The sequence below is a fragment of the Pseudophryne corroboree genome, chromosome 7, assembly GCF_028390025.1.
Source record: "Pseudophryne corroboree isolate aPseCor3 chromosome 7, aPseCor3.hap2, whole genome shotgun sequence".
NCBI classification, from domain to species: domain Eukaryota; kingdom Metazoa; phylum Chordata; class Amphibia; order Anura; family Myobatrachidae; genus Pseudophryne; species Pseudophryne corroboree.
In genome coordinates this window covers 261,097,477-261,112,757 of record NC_086450.1, presented here as the reverse complement: position 1 = coordinate 261,112,757, position 15,281 = coordinate 261,097,477, and the positions used below count along the sequence as shown (strand labels likewise).

The window sequence follows — 15,281 nt, the reverse complement described above, 5'->3', positions numbered from 1 at the left end:
CTCAGGACAGTCAGGGTCCCAACCGTGCCTGATCCTATGTCGCAGAGGCCGACAGGGTCTCAGAAGCACCCACTATCCCAAATTGTAGACACAGATACCGACATGGATTCTGACTCCAGTGTCGATGACGATGATGCAGAGTTACAGCCAAAGTTGGCTAGATCACTCCGATATATGATTATAGCAATTAAGGATGTTTTGCACATCACAGAGGAAACCCCTGTCCCTGACACAAGGGTTTACATGTATAAGGGAAAGAAACCTGAGGTAACTTTTCCCCCCTCACACGAACTGAAGGAGTTGTGTGAAAAAGCTTGGGAATCTCCAGATAAAAAAATGCAGATTTACAAACGGATTCTTATGGCGTATCCTTTCCCGCCAACGGACAGGTTACGATGGGAATCCTCCCCTAGGGTGGACAAAGCTTTAACACGCTTATCCAAAAAGGTAGCCCTGCCGTCCCAGGATACGGCTACCCTCAAGGATGCTGCGGATCGCAAACAGGAGGGTACCCTGAAGTCCATTTATACACATTCAGGTACCTTGCTCAGACCGGCAATCGCATCGGCCTGGGTCTGTAGTGCTGTAGCGGCATGGACTGATACCTTATCAGAGGAGTTGGATAACCTAGATAGGGATACTGTTTTATTGACCCTGGGGCATATTAAAGACGCTGTCCTTTATATGAGAGATGCTCAAAGAGGACATTAGTCTACTGGGTTCTAGAATAAATGCTATGTCAATTTCTGCCAGAAGGGTCCTGTGGACTCGGCAATGGACAGGTGATGCCGACTCAAAAAGGCATATGGAGGTTTTACCTTACAAGGGTGAGGAATTGTTTGGGGAGGGTCTCTCGGACCTGGTCTCCACAGCTGCTGCTGGAAAGTCAAATTTTTTGCCATATGTTTCCTCACAGCCTAAGAGAGCGCCATATTATCAAATGCAGTCCTTTCGATCAGGCCGAGGTGCGTCCTTTCTTGCCAGAGGCAGGGGCAGAGGAAAGAAGCTGCACAACACAGCTAGTTCCCAGGAACAGAAGTCCTCCCCGGCCTCTACAAAATCCACTGCATGACGCTGGGGCTCCACAAGCGGAGCTACGGCCCGGTGGGGGCACGTCTTCGAAATTTCAGCCACAAGTGGGTTTACTCCCAGTTGGATCCCTGGGCAATAGAGATTGTGCCTCAGGGATACAAGCTGGAATTCGAGGAGATGCCCCCTCACCGATACCTCAAATCGGCCCTGCCAGCTTCCCCCCACGAGAGGGAAATAGTGTTAACTGCAATTCACAAATTGTATCTTCAACAGGTGGTGGTCAAGGTTCCCCTCCTTCAACAAGGAAGGGGTTATTATTCGACCATGTTTGTAGTCCCGAAACCGGACGGTTCGGTCAGACCCATGTTGAATTTAAAATCCCTGAACATATACCTGAAAAGGTTCAAGTTCAAGATGGAAGGGGGGGATTTTATGGTGTCTCTGGACATAAAGGATGCATACCTTCATGTCCCCATTTATCCACCTCATCAGGCGTACCTCAAATTTGTGGTACAGGATTGTCATTACCAATTTCAGACGTTGCCGTTTGGTCTCTCCACGGCACCGAGAATATTTACCAAGGTAATGGCGGAAATGATGGTACTCCTGCGAAAGCAAGGAGTCGCAATTATCCCATACTTGGACGATCTCCTCATAAAAGCGAGATCGAGAGACCAGAAAAGGGTTTATCTCCCGATAGAGAAAGCTCAGGAACTCATGACACTGGTCAGGAACCTATTAAAACCAAAACAGGTGTCAGTGCATCACTGCACTCGTGTCCTGGGAAAGATGGTGGCATCATACGAGGCCATTCCCTTCGGCAGGTTCCATGCGAGGACTTTTCAATGGGACTTACTGGACAAGTGGTCCGGATCACATCTTCAGATGCATCGGTTAATCACCCTATCCCCCAGGGACAGGGTGTCACTCCTGTGGTGGCTACAGAGCGCTCACCTTCTCGAGGGCCGCAGATTCGGCATTCAGGACTGGGTCCTAAGGGACCACGGACGCAAGCCTCCGAGGTTGGGGTGCAGTCACACAGGGAAGAAATTTCCAAGGTCTGTGGTCAAGTCAAGAGACTTGCCTTCACATTAACATCCTGGAACTAAGGGCCATATACAACGCCCTACGTCAAGCGGAGACCCTGCTTCGCGACCAACCGGTTCTGATTCAGTCAGACAACATCACCGCAGTGGCTCATGTAAACCGCCAAGGCGGCACAAGGAGCAGAGTGGCGATGGCGGAAGCAACCAAGATTCTTCGCTGGGCGGAGAATCACGTAAGCACACTGTCAGCAGTGTTCATCCCGGGAGTGGACAACTGGGAAGCAGACTTCCTCAGCAGACACGACCTCCACCCCGGAGAGTGGGGACTTCATCAGGAAGTCTTCGCACAGATTACAAGTCGGTGGGAACTGCCACAGGTGGACATGATGGCATCCCGCCTCAACAAAAAGCTACAGCGGTATTGCGCCAGGTCAAGAGACCCTCAGGCGATAGCTGTAGACGCCCTGGTGACACCGTGGGTGTTCCAGTCGGTCTATGTATTTCCTCCTCTTCCTCTCATACCCAAGGTGCTGAAGATAATAAGAAAAAGAATAGTGAGAACAATACTCATTGTTCCAGATTGGCCACGAAGGACTTGGTATCCAGATCTGCAAGAAATGCTCACAGAGGACCTGTGGCCTCTTCCTCTAAGACAGGACTTGTTGCAACAGGGGCCCTGTCTGTTCCAAGACTTACCGCGGCTGCGTTTGATGGCATGGCGGTTGAACGCCGGATCCTAGCAGAGAAAGGCATTCCGGATGAGGTCATTCCTACTCTGATAAAGGCTAGGAAGGACGTGACAGCTCAACATTATCACCGTATATGGCGAAAATATGTTGCTTTGTGTGAAGCCAGGAATGCTCCTACGGAGGAATTCCAGCTGGGCCGTTTCCTTCACTTCCTACAGTCCGGAGTGAATTTGGGCCTAAAATTGGGTTCCATTAAGGTCCAGATTTCGGCCCTATCCATTTTCTTTCAAAAAGAGTTGGCTTCTCTACCTGAAGTTCAGACGTTTTTGAAGGGAGTGCTGCATATTCAGCCCCCTTTTGTGCCTCCAGTGGCACCTTGGGATCTTAACGTGGTGTTGAGTTTCCTGAAATCCCACTGGTTTGAACCACTCAAAACGGTGGAGTTGAAATATCTCACGTGGAAGGTGGTCATGCTATTAGCCTTGGCTTCGGCTAGGCGTGTGTCAGAGTTGGCGGATTTGTCACTTAAAAGCCCCTATCTGGTTTTCCATGCGGATAGAGCAGAATTGCGGACCCGTCCACAATTTCTGCCGAAAGTGGTTTCATCCTTTCATATAAACCAACCTATTGTGGTTCCTGTGGCTATTACTGACTTGGAGGATTCCGAGTTACTTGATGTGGTCAGGGCTTTGAAGGTTTATGTAGCCAGAACGGCTAGGGTCAGGAAAACAGTCTTTGTTTATCCTGTATGCTTCCAACAAGCTTGGTGCTCCTGCTTCAAAGCAAACTATTGCGCACTGGATCTGTAACACGATTCAGCAGGCTCATTCTGCGGCTGGATTGCAGCTGCCAAAATCAGTTAAGGCCCATTCCACTAGGAAGGTGGGCTTTTCTTGGGCGGCTGCCCGAGGGGTCTCGGCTTTACAGCTTTGCCGAGCAGCTTCTTGGTCAGGTTCAAACACTTTTGCAAAGTTCTACAAGTTTGATACCCTGGCTGAGGAGGACCTTGTGTTTGCTCAATCGGTGCTGCAGAGTCATCCGCACTCTCCCGCCCGTTTGGGAGCTTTGGTATAATCCCCATGGTCCTTACGGAGTCCCCAGCATCCACTAGGACGTTAGAGAAAATAAGATTTTACTTACCGGTAAATCTATTTCTCGTAGTCCGTAGTGGATGCTGGGCGCCCGTCCCAAGTGCGGACTTCTTCTGCAATACTTGTATATAGTTATTGCTTCAATAAGGGTTAAGTTATGGTTGCATCAGGGTTGGACCTGATGCTCTGTTATTCGTCATACTGTTAACTGGTTGTTATCACTTGTTATACGGTGTGATTGGTGTGGCTGGTATGAATCTTGCCCTGGATTACCAAAATCCTTTCCTTGTACTGTCAGCTCTTCTGGGCACAGTTTCTATAACTGAGGTCTGGAGGAGGGGCATAGAGGGAGGAGCCAGTGCACACCAGAACCTAAATTCTTTCTTAAAGTGCCCATGTCTCCTGCGGAGCCCGTCTATTCCCCATGGTCCTTACGGAGTCCCCAGCATCCACTACGGACTACGAGAAATAGATTTACCGGTAAGTAAAATCTTATTATTACACGTTTCATGTTACCAACCTCATTTATTATACAAAAATACAACAATTCACTTCTAATACACTTATACAGAATATATAACAATATATTTGAAGCATGAAAAACTAACCATTCAAACTTAAATGCATAAACTTGCAGGTAATATATAAGGTGATCAGTTGGGTAAAATGTTTGAATTCTTGCAGAGTTCCTTGGAACTGATATCCAAAATGGCTGCTTCACCCTTGTATATTCATGGTTTCCGTACTTTATGCAAATCTAAACCTCTGTACAGGGCCGGTGCTAGGGTGTTCGGCACCCTCCTGCAAACTATAAATTTGCGCCCTCCCATACTTTACAAAGGGAAAGCGCAGATAATGCCCCCTGTAGCAGTGACTCTTACACACATAACGCCCCCTGTACCAGTGATGCTTACACACGTAACGCCCACTTTACCAATGACGTAACGCCTACACACGTAACGCCACTGTACCAGTGACGCTTACACACGTAACGCTCCCCTGTACCAGTGATGCTTACACACGTAACGCCCTCTGTACTAATGACGTAACGCCTACACACATAATGCTACCCTGTACCAGTGACGCTTACACATGTAACGCCCCCCCTGTACCAGTGATGCTTACATGCGTAACGCCCCCTGTACCAGTGATGCTTACACACGTAACATCCGAGTACCAGTAACGCTTACAAACGTAACACCCCCCGTATTAGTTACGCTTACACACGTAACACAGCATACACATGTAATGCCCCCTGTAGCGGTGACGCGTACACACGTAATGCCCCCTGTACCAGTGACGCTTACACACGTAACGCCCTCCTGTTCCAGTGACGCTTACACACGTAACGCCCCCAGTAGTAGTGATGCTTACATGCACAAAGCCCCCAGTATTAGTGATGCTTACACATGTAACGCAACGTACACCGTAATGCCCCCTGTACCAGTGACGCTTACACACGTAACGCCCTCCTGTTCCAGTGACGCTTACACACGTAACGCCCCCAGTAGTAGTGATGCTTACATGCACAAAGCCCCCAGTATTAGTGATGCTTACACATGTAACGCAACGTACACCGTAATGCCCCCTGTAGCAGTGATGCTTACACACTCAACACCCCCTGTAGCAGTGACGCTTACAAACACGCAACGTCCCCTGTACCAGTGATGCTTACACACGCAACACCCCCTGTAGCAGTGACGCTTACAAACATGCAACGCCCCCTTTACCAGTGATGCTTACACACGCAAGGCCCCCTGTAGCAGTGATGCTTACACACAATATGCCGCACAGTCACACACACATACATACTGTACATACATTACACACATACACAGTCACACATACATACATACATACATACATACATACATACATACATTCACACACTCACTCACTCTTTCAATCCTCTTACCTAAGGAAGTCTGGAAGGCCGAAGCTGGAGCAGATCATCCTCCTGTTCAGCCTGGTCCAGTGTAGCTGTGCCCCTCAGTTCTGTGTAGCTCCGCCCCCTTTTAGGTCAGCACACTGCACTGACACAGGGGAGGGGGAGAGGAGGCTTCATGCTGCTGCTTGCGCTGGCCCTGATGCCTGTCATAGAGTGTGACAGGCACAGCAGCAGCAGGGGGACATCAGCTCAGTACAGGAATGCAGAGCAGGGAGAGCGCCTCTCCATTCCTGGCGCCTCCCTGCACTGCATCCCTTTGCTGAGCGGCTTGCGCCGGCTCTGCCTCTGTATTAAATTCATGGTATATGTAAAGCACCTTGTGTCCTATTAGAGAAAAGCGTTATATAAATAAAATTATTATTAATATTAAAAACAGAAAATGGTAATTTTAACCACTTAACTGGCATGGCCAGATCAAATACCACCACACCGTGTACCCCAGTTTTTGACTAAGAGATCCGTTCCAAATATGTGCATAATATAATATTTAAATATTTAAAAAAAATACTATTTAACTATTACATTTTTCACAATGGCATTTAGGCCTTGAAAACAGGAGACTTATAAGGATCTTGTCGGTTATATTAACTGTATCTAGGAAACTAATTTTGAACCATTGGATAGCCAAAGACCCTCCTCTTCTGTTGGAAGTTAAAAACTTTATCTTAAAGATTATATTTTTTGAACGTATGTTGAGGTGGGGTTCATCGATTTTATAAAAAAATGGGACCCTTATATTGTCAAACTCGATCCTAGTATACAGCAACAGATACAGAAAATTTTTTAAACGACTAAATGGTTTCTTCTCAAGCAGATTAGTTAGAATTTGACCGATGGTGCCATGATGTGTATGATTCTATTATGACCACAGTGCGTGGTTATCTCATGACTTCTGTTGACCCCCCGTGATGTCATCCCCTACTTCCTTCCCTTTCCCTCCCCCCCCCCCCCCCCCACCTCTATTTCTCTTACGTCCTAGAGGATGCTGGGGACTCCGTAAGGACCATGGGGTATAGACGGGCTCAGCAGGAGACATGGGCACTATAAAGAACTTTAGATGGGTGTGCACTGGCTCCTCCCTCTATGCCCCTCCTCCAGACCTCAGTTAGATCCTGTGCCCAGAGGAGACTGGGTGCATTACAGGGGAGCTCTACTGAGTTTCTCTGAAAAATTAATTTTGTTAGGTTTTTTATTTTCAGGGAGCACTGCTGGCAACAGTCTCCCTGCATCGTGGGACTGAGGCGAGAGAAGCAGACCTACTTAAATGATAGGCTCTGCTTCTTAGGCTACTGGACACCATTAACTCCAGAGGGTCGGAACGCAGGTCTCACCCTCGCTGTTCGCCCCGGAGCCGCGCCACCGTCCTCCTCACACAGCCGGAAGATAGAAGCCAGGTGAGTATAAGAAGAAAGAAGACTTCAAAGACTTCAGATCTTCTCTGAGGTGACGCGCAGTGGTAACGCTGCGCGCCATTGCTGCCACACACAACACACACTGCAGGCACTGATGGGTGCAGGGCGCAGGGGGGGTGCCCTGGGCAGCAATAATAAACCTCTAAGACTGGCTAACAGGCATATATAGGCTGCGGAGGCAGTATTTATTATAATCCCCCGCCAGTATTGAAAAATTGAGCGGGACCGAAGCCCACCGCTGAGGTGGCGGAGCTCGATCCCACAGCACTAACCAGCGCCATTTTCTCCACAGCACACTGCAGAGAAGCTGGCTCCCCGGACTCTCCCCTGCTGAACACGGTGACACAGGGCAAAAAAGAGGGGGGGCACTTGTAAGGCGCAGTGAGTGTGTATATATATATATACATATAATTATATAAAAGCGCTGTTTATCTGCGATTTTTGTTTCCAGTGTCAGTTGGCGCTGGGTGTGTGCTGGCATACTCTCTCTCTGTCTCTCCAAAGGGCCTTATTGGGGAACTGTCTCCATATAAATATATCCTTGTGTGTGTGAGGGTGTCGGTATGCGTGTGTCGGCATGTCTGAAGCGGAAGGCTTATCTAAGGAGGAGGTGGAGCAGAGGATTGTGGTGTCTCCGTCGGCAACGCCGACACTTGATTGGTTGGACATGTGGAATGTTTTAAATGCAAATGTGACTTTATTACATAAGAGATTAGACAAAGCAGAGTCCAGGGATAATACAGGGAGTCAATCAATGGCTTTGACGGTGTCACAGGGCCCTTCAGGGTCTCAAAAACGTCCCCTATCCCAAATAGCAGACACTGATACCGACACGGATTCTGACTCCAGTGTCGACTACGATGATGCAAGGTTACCCCCAAGGGTGGCCAAAAGTATGCAAAACATCTTTTATTGCAATAATCATATAATGAATATCACAGATGACCCCTCTGTCCCTGACACGAGGGTACACATGTTTAAGGAAAAGAAGACTGAGGTAACCTTTCCCCCATCTCATGAGCTGAATGCGTTATTTAAAAAGGCTTGGGAAACTCCAGACAAGAAACTGCAGATTCCCAAAAGAATTCTTATGGCGTATCCTTTCCCTGCTCAGGACAGGGTACGGTGGGAATCCTCGCCCAGGGTGGACAAAGCTTTAACGTGCTTATCCAAGAAGGTGGCACTACCGTCTCCAGACACGGCAGCCCTCAAGGATCCTGCTGATTGCAGACAGGAAACGACTTTAAAATCAATATATACACATACGGGTGCTTTACTCAGACCGGCAATAGCATTGGTTTGAGTTTGTAGCGCGGTAGCAGCTTGGACAGATACCTTGTTAGCTGATATTGATACCCTAGATAGGGATACCATTTTATTGATCTTAGGTCACATCAAAGACGCAGTCTTATATATGAGAGACGCTCAGAGAGACGTTGGGCTGCTAGGGTCGAGAGCCAACGCCATTGCGATTTCTGCTAGGCGAGCACTGTGGACCCGCCAATGGACGGGTGATGCCGACTCAAAGAGGCATATGGAAGTTTTGCCTTACAAGGGTGAGGTTTTATTTGGGGAAGGTCTCACGGACCTGGTTTCCACAGCTACCGCAGGTAAATCTACTTTTTTGCCTTATGTTCCCCCACAGCAAAAGAAAACACCACAGTATCGGATGCAGTCCTTTCGGTCGCACAAGTCCAGAAGAGGTCTGGGCTCTTCCTTCCTCGCCAGAGGTAAGGGTAGAGGGAAAAGAATGCCGGCTACGGCTAGTTCCCAGGAGAAGTCCTCCCCGGCTTCTACTAAATCCACCGCATGACGCTTGGGCTCCACTGAGGGAGTCCGCGCCGGTGGGGGCACGTCTTCGACTCTTCAGCCACGTCTGGGTTCAGTCGGACGTGGATCCTTGGGCGATGGAAATTGTATCCCAAGGCTACAAGCTGGAATTCGAAGACGTGCCTCCTCGCCGATTCTTCAAATCGGCTTTACCAGCTTCTCCCCCAGAGAGGGAGATAGTTTTAGCTGCAATTCAAAAGCTGTGTCAACAGCAAGTGATTATCAAGATTCCCCTAATAGAACAGGGAAAAGGGTACTATTCAACCCTATTTGTGGTCCCGAAACCGGATGGCTTGGTCAGACCCATTCTAAATTTAAAATCCCTAAACCTGTACTTGAAAAAGTTCAAGTTCAAGATGGAATCGCTCCGGGCAGTTATCTCCAGCCTGGAAGGGGGGGATTTTATGGTGTCACTGGACATAAAGGATGCATACCTTCACGTCCCCATATATCCTCCTCATCAGGCATACCTGAGATTCGCTGTACAGGACTGTCATTACCAGTTTCAGACGTTGCCATTTGGGCTTTCCACGGCCCCGAGGGTTTTCACCAAGGTAATGGCGAAAATTATGGTGCTCCTGCGCAGACAAGGAATCACAATTATCCCGTACTTGGACGATTTCCTGATAAAAGCGAGATCAAAGGAACTGTTGCAGAAAAGTGTGTCGCTCTCCCTGAGAGTGCTGCAGCAGCATGGCTGGTTTCTAAATCTACCAAAGTCACAGTTGGTTCCAACGACTCGCCTGTCTTTCTTAGGCATGATTCTGGACACGGAACAAAAGAGGGTTTTTCTCCCGATGGAAAAAGCCCAAGAACTCCAGAACATGGTCAAAGACCTGTTAAAACCGAAAAGAGTGTCAGTCCATCAATGCACTCGAGTACTGGGGAAAATGGTGGCGACCTACGAAGCCATCCCCTTCGGCAGGTTTCATGCGAAGACGTTTCAGTGGGACCTTCTGGACAAGTGGTCCGGGTCCCATCTTCAAATACGTCAGAAAATAACCCTGTCCCCCAGTGCCAGGGTGTCTCTCCTGTGGTGGCTGCAGAGTGCTCACCTTCTAGAGGGTCGCAGGTTCGGCATTCAAGACTGGGTTCTGATGACGAACCTGCGACCCTCTAGAAGGTGAGCACGCAAGCCTCCGAGGATGGGGAGCAGTCACACAAGGAAGAAATTTTCAGGGACTATGGTCAAGCCAGTAGGCTTGTCTACACATTAACATACTGGAATTAAGGGCCATATACAACGGCCTATGACAAGTGGAGAATCTTCTTCGCGACCTACCGGTTCTGATTCAATCGGACAACGTCACAGCCGTGGCTTATGTAAACCGCCAAGGCGGGACAAGGAGCAGAGTGGTAATGGCGGAAGCCACCAGGATTCTACGCTTGGCAGAAAATCACGTAAGCGCTGTGTCAGCGGTATTCATTCCGGGAGTGGACAACTGGGAAGCAGACTTCCTCAGCAGACACGATCTCCATCCAGGAGAGTGGGGACTTCATCAATAAGTTTTTGCAGAGATAACAACTCTTTGGGGACTTCCTCAAATAGACATGATGGCGTCACGCCTCAACAAGAAGCTTCGGAGGTATTGTGCCAGGTCAAGGGACCCTCAGGCAGTAGCGGTGGACGCCCTGGTGACACCATGGGTGTTTCAGTCGGTCTACGTGTTCCCTCCTCTTCCTCTCATCTCAAAAATATTGAGAATCATAAGACGAAAAAGAGTGCAGACAATACTCATTGTTCCAGATTGGCCTCGAAGGGCCTGGTATTCAGATCTTCAGGAGCTGCTCACAGAAGATCCGTGGCCTCTTCCTCTCAGGCAGGACCTGTTACCGCAGGGGCCCTGCGTGTTCCAAGACTTACCGCGGTTACGTTTGATGGCATGGCGGTTGAACACCGAATCCTGGCTGGGAAAGGTATTCCAGAGGAAGTCATCCCTACTCTGATTAAGGCTAGGAAAGAGGTGACGGCAAAACATTATCACTGTATCTGGCGGAAATATGTATCTTGGTGTAAAGTCAAGAATGCTCCTACGGAAGATTTCCACCTGGGCCGTTTTCTCCACTTTCTACAGACAGGAGTGGATATGGGCCTAAAGTTAGGCTCCATTAAGGTACAGATTTCGGCCCTATCTATATTCTTCCAGAAGGAATTGGCTTCTTTCCCAGAAGTCCAGACTTTTGTAAAGGGAGTGCTACACATACAGCCTCCTTTTGTGGCACCATGGGACCTTAATGTGGTGTTACAGTTCCTAAAATCTCACTGGTTTGAACCTCTTCAAACAGTTAAATTAAAATTTCTCACTTGGAAGGTGGTCATGTTGTTGGCCTTGGCATCTGCAAGGCGGGTGTCCAATTTGGCGGCTCTGTCTCATAAGAGCCCCTATCTCATTTTCCATGTGGATAGAGCAGAGTTGTGGACTCGTCCTCAATTTTTGCCTAAGGTGGTGTCATCGTTTCATATGAACCTACCTATTGTGGTGCCTGTGGCTATGGGAGACTTGGAGGATTCCAAGTCCCTTGATGTAGTCAGGGCCTTAAAAATTTACGTAGCCAGGACGGCTCGGATTAGGAAAACAGAGGCACTGTTTGTCCTGTATGCAGCCAACAAAGTTGGCGCTCCTGCTTCTAAGCAGACTATTGCTCGCTGGATCTGTAACACGATTCAGCAGGCTCATTCTACGGCTGGATTGCCGTTACCAAATTCGTTAAAGGCCCATTCCACTAGGAAGGTGGGTTCTTCTTGGGCGGCTTCCCGGGGCGTCTCGGCTTTACAGCTTTGCCGAGCGGCGACTTGGTCGGGGTCAAACACTTTTGCTAAATTCTACAAGTTTGATACCTTGGCTGAGGAGGACCTCCTGTTTGCTCAATCGGTGCTGCAGAGTCATCCGCACTCTCCCGCCCGTCTGGAGCTTTGTATAATCCCCATGCTCCTTATGGAGTACCCAGCATCCTCTAGGACGTAAGAGAAAATAAGATTTTAAACCTACCGGTAAATCTTTTTCTCCTGGTCCGTAGAGGATGCTGGGCGCCCGTCCCAGTGCGGACATATTTCTGCATGACTTGTATATAGTTGTTGCTTACATAAGGGTTATGTTACAGTTGGGATCAGTCGTTAGCTGATACTGTTTTGTTCATACTGTTAACTGGTTGCGTATATTCCAGGTTATACGGTGTGGATGGTGTGGGCTGGTATGAATCTTGCCCTTAGATTAATAAAAATCCTTTCCTCGTACTGTCCGTCTCCTCTGGGCACAGTTTCTCTAACTGAAGTCTGGAGGAGGGGCATAGAGGGAGGAGCCAGTGCACACCCATCTAAAGTTCTTTATAGTGCCCATGTCTCCTGCGGAGCTCATCTATACCCCATGGTCCTTACGGAGTACCCAGCATCCGCTACGGACTAGGAGAAAAAGATTTACCGGTAGGTTTAAAATCTTTTTTTTTTTTTTTTTTTTCTCTCTACTTTTTTTTTCTTTTACCTATTCTCTTAAGGGTCCCTTGTTTCTTTTTGGTTTATATGCTGTGTTTTGTACGAACATGTTTATTGCGGCTGTTCTAATCATATTTTGTACTCATATTGGTTGTTCTTTGCACTAATACCATGTTTGTATTATATGATATCCCTTTTCTCGAAAACAATAAATTGTCTTTGAAGAAAAAAAAAATACTGTTTAAACTATATTAAATAAAAAAAAATTAAAAAATGTTATGACCGGTTTTGAAGGTTCCTTTTAAGAACTTAGAATCCTTTTATATAGGCACTGAAATATAAGTAAAACATGGACATTTAGGGACTATTACAATTGTGGCTTATTCAGTGGTGCAAGTAGAAATATTTTCTTAATGGTACTGAGTGTGCCGAAAAAATGGCCGTGGTCACATGTCATGAGGGGACATGACACTAGGGGAGTGGCTACATTACACTAGGGATGTGGCAGCACAGTCCCTTTTCTGTGCACTCTGGAGGCAAGGCTAGAAATATATAGTACTGCCTCCAGTATGATAGAAATATATATTAATAACCCCAGTATAATAAAAATATATTGTAATGCCCCCAATTTAATATAAATACATTGCAATGCCCCCATTATAACAGGAATTTATACTGTAGTAGTGCCCCAAAATAATAGACATATATACTAGTGTCCCACATTAAAAAATAAATATATAGTAATGCTCCCATAATAGAAATATATAGTAGTGTCCACATTACAATAGAAATAAAAAGTAATGCCCCTTAATAATAGATCTATATATTAGTATCCCACAAACTTTACAAATATATAGTGATACCGCCAGTATAATAGAAATATAGAGTAATGTCCCAGTAGAAAAAATATATATAGAAATACCCCCAGTATAAAATAAATATATATATATATATATATATATATATATATATATAGGTATGCCCCCAATTTAAAAAGAATATATAGTAATGCCTCTATTATAACAGGAATATATACTGTAGTAGTTCCCCTTTCTATAATAGAAATATATAGTTGTGTCCACATTACATTAGCAATATATAATAATGCCCTCATAATAATAGAAATATACTGTATAGTAGTGTCCACATTATATAAAAAAATTAATTACCCCACACAGTAAAACCAGAGCCAAAAGCCGCTCAGTGTCAATGCGTCACTCGAGCCAAGTAAAGGGAAACAGATGGACACTGTGGGAAAAGGCACATAGCCCAGGCCAAGAAGCATGATGTGATCTCATGACGTCAACGTTGCACTCCCTGTAGGCATGAGAAAGTGGAAAGCGCAGTCATGCTGCCGAACACCATGGTCTTGATGCTCGGCAGCGCATTATAATTGCAGCAATGCTGCCAAATTCTTAAGGGTACTCCGTACCTGAGTGTACCTGCATACTTGCATCACTGGGCTTATTTAAAGTAGAGCATTATCTTACTTCTCAGCCATGGACAGCTTCAACACATACTACAGTGTCCTGAAGGGAACATAAACTTTGTACCAGGGTCGGGGCTTGAGAACCAGGAATTTGCCAGCTTTTAGACCTGACAAATATCTGGCTTTTAAGTCTGAAAGTGGTATTATTAGTTATAGTTATCTCCCTTTTTCATCAAGCTTTTGACACAGTTTAATGCTGGGTTATAAAAAGGTCCAAAAAATAAATAAATAACCTGGGTAGCTTGCAGGGTTGGACTGGGAAAGGACATGGGTTAAGGGGCAGTGTAAATGGGTTACCCAGGTTTTCTGGGACCCATTTACAGCATGCGGAGTTCCGGATTTCCAGACACTGGCAGAAGAATTTCACTGGACCAGTGTGCAGTGTGAACAGCGCCTACCCGGGAATAGCCTGCTTGTGTGTCATATTTGCGGAATTTTGTGCATAAAATTAATTTTTATAGAAAAAGTCGCACCACGGCATGGCTTGACTAGAAGGACTATTTAATGTGCATGTGAGTGGACACATAAGTAAGTGGCCAAAAATCCTCTTATTTTACACTTATATCTTCTATCTCTTATAATCTTAAAATGGCTTGCCTGAAATATAATATACTAATAGGCGTTAATGTAATATAAATATAACATTTAACATTTGTACTGTATTTCTCTCTTCTATTTTTACTTAGGATTTTCACATTAATCACCTTCATCTTGGAATGTCGAAAACTTGAGTTTGCTGAAAGATGTAACAATCCAGTAGCACTGAATTGACCATTTTCAGTGGTTTTTAGTCTAAAAATGGAAGAAAAAAAATCGACAGCAAATATAGCATTGCAACTCATCGGTCGTTTTTAAATTCATAAATAAACAATTTAAGTGTCTGTTTTGACTTTATTGTAGAAAGCAGAGCAGTTACACTAAGCATTAAGAATGTAATTTTTTTTATCTGATTCCACAACATTTTTTTAGGCATTGCAGAGTTGATTTTATTTAAATATACTGTATTTTCTCTTATGTCCTAGAGGATGCTGGGGTCCACATTAGTACCACGGGGTATAGACGGGTCCACTAAGAGCCATTGGCACTTTAAGAGTTTGAGAGTGTCGGCTGGCTCCTCCCTCTATGCCCCTCTTACCAGAGCCAGTTTAGAAAATGTGCCCGGAGGAGCCGGTCACAGCTAGGGGTGCTCTACAGAGCTTCTTTACTAAAAGTTTATTTTAGAGTTTATTATTTTACAGGGAGGTTGCTGGCAACAGCCTCCCTGCTTCGAGGGACTTGGGGGAGGAGTAATGTCCGCCCTGCGGGGTCTGAGCC

General features: G+C 46.3%; 1 protein-coding gene across 3 annotated transcripts in view; it reads left to right on the top strand.

The window, feature by feature from the left end:
• The window catches only part of TBCCD1 (TBCC domain containing 1), a 435,802-nt gene extending 420,954 nt beyond the window's left edge, over positions 1–14,848 (top strand). For all 3 annotated transcript variants that reach the window (XR_010182035.1, XM_063934118.1, XM_063934119.1), the window contains one exon: positions 14,654–14,848. The gene's annotated coding sequence lies outside the window, so the exon portion shown is untranslated. The remainder of the gene's footprint in view (positions 1–14,653) is intronic.
• The last annotated feature ends 433 nt before the right edge of the window (positions 14,849–15,281 follow it).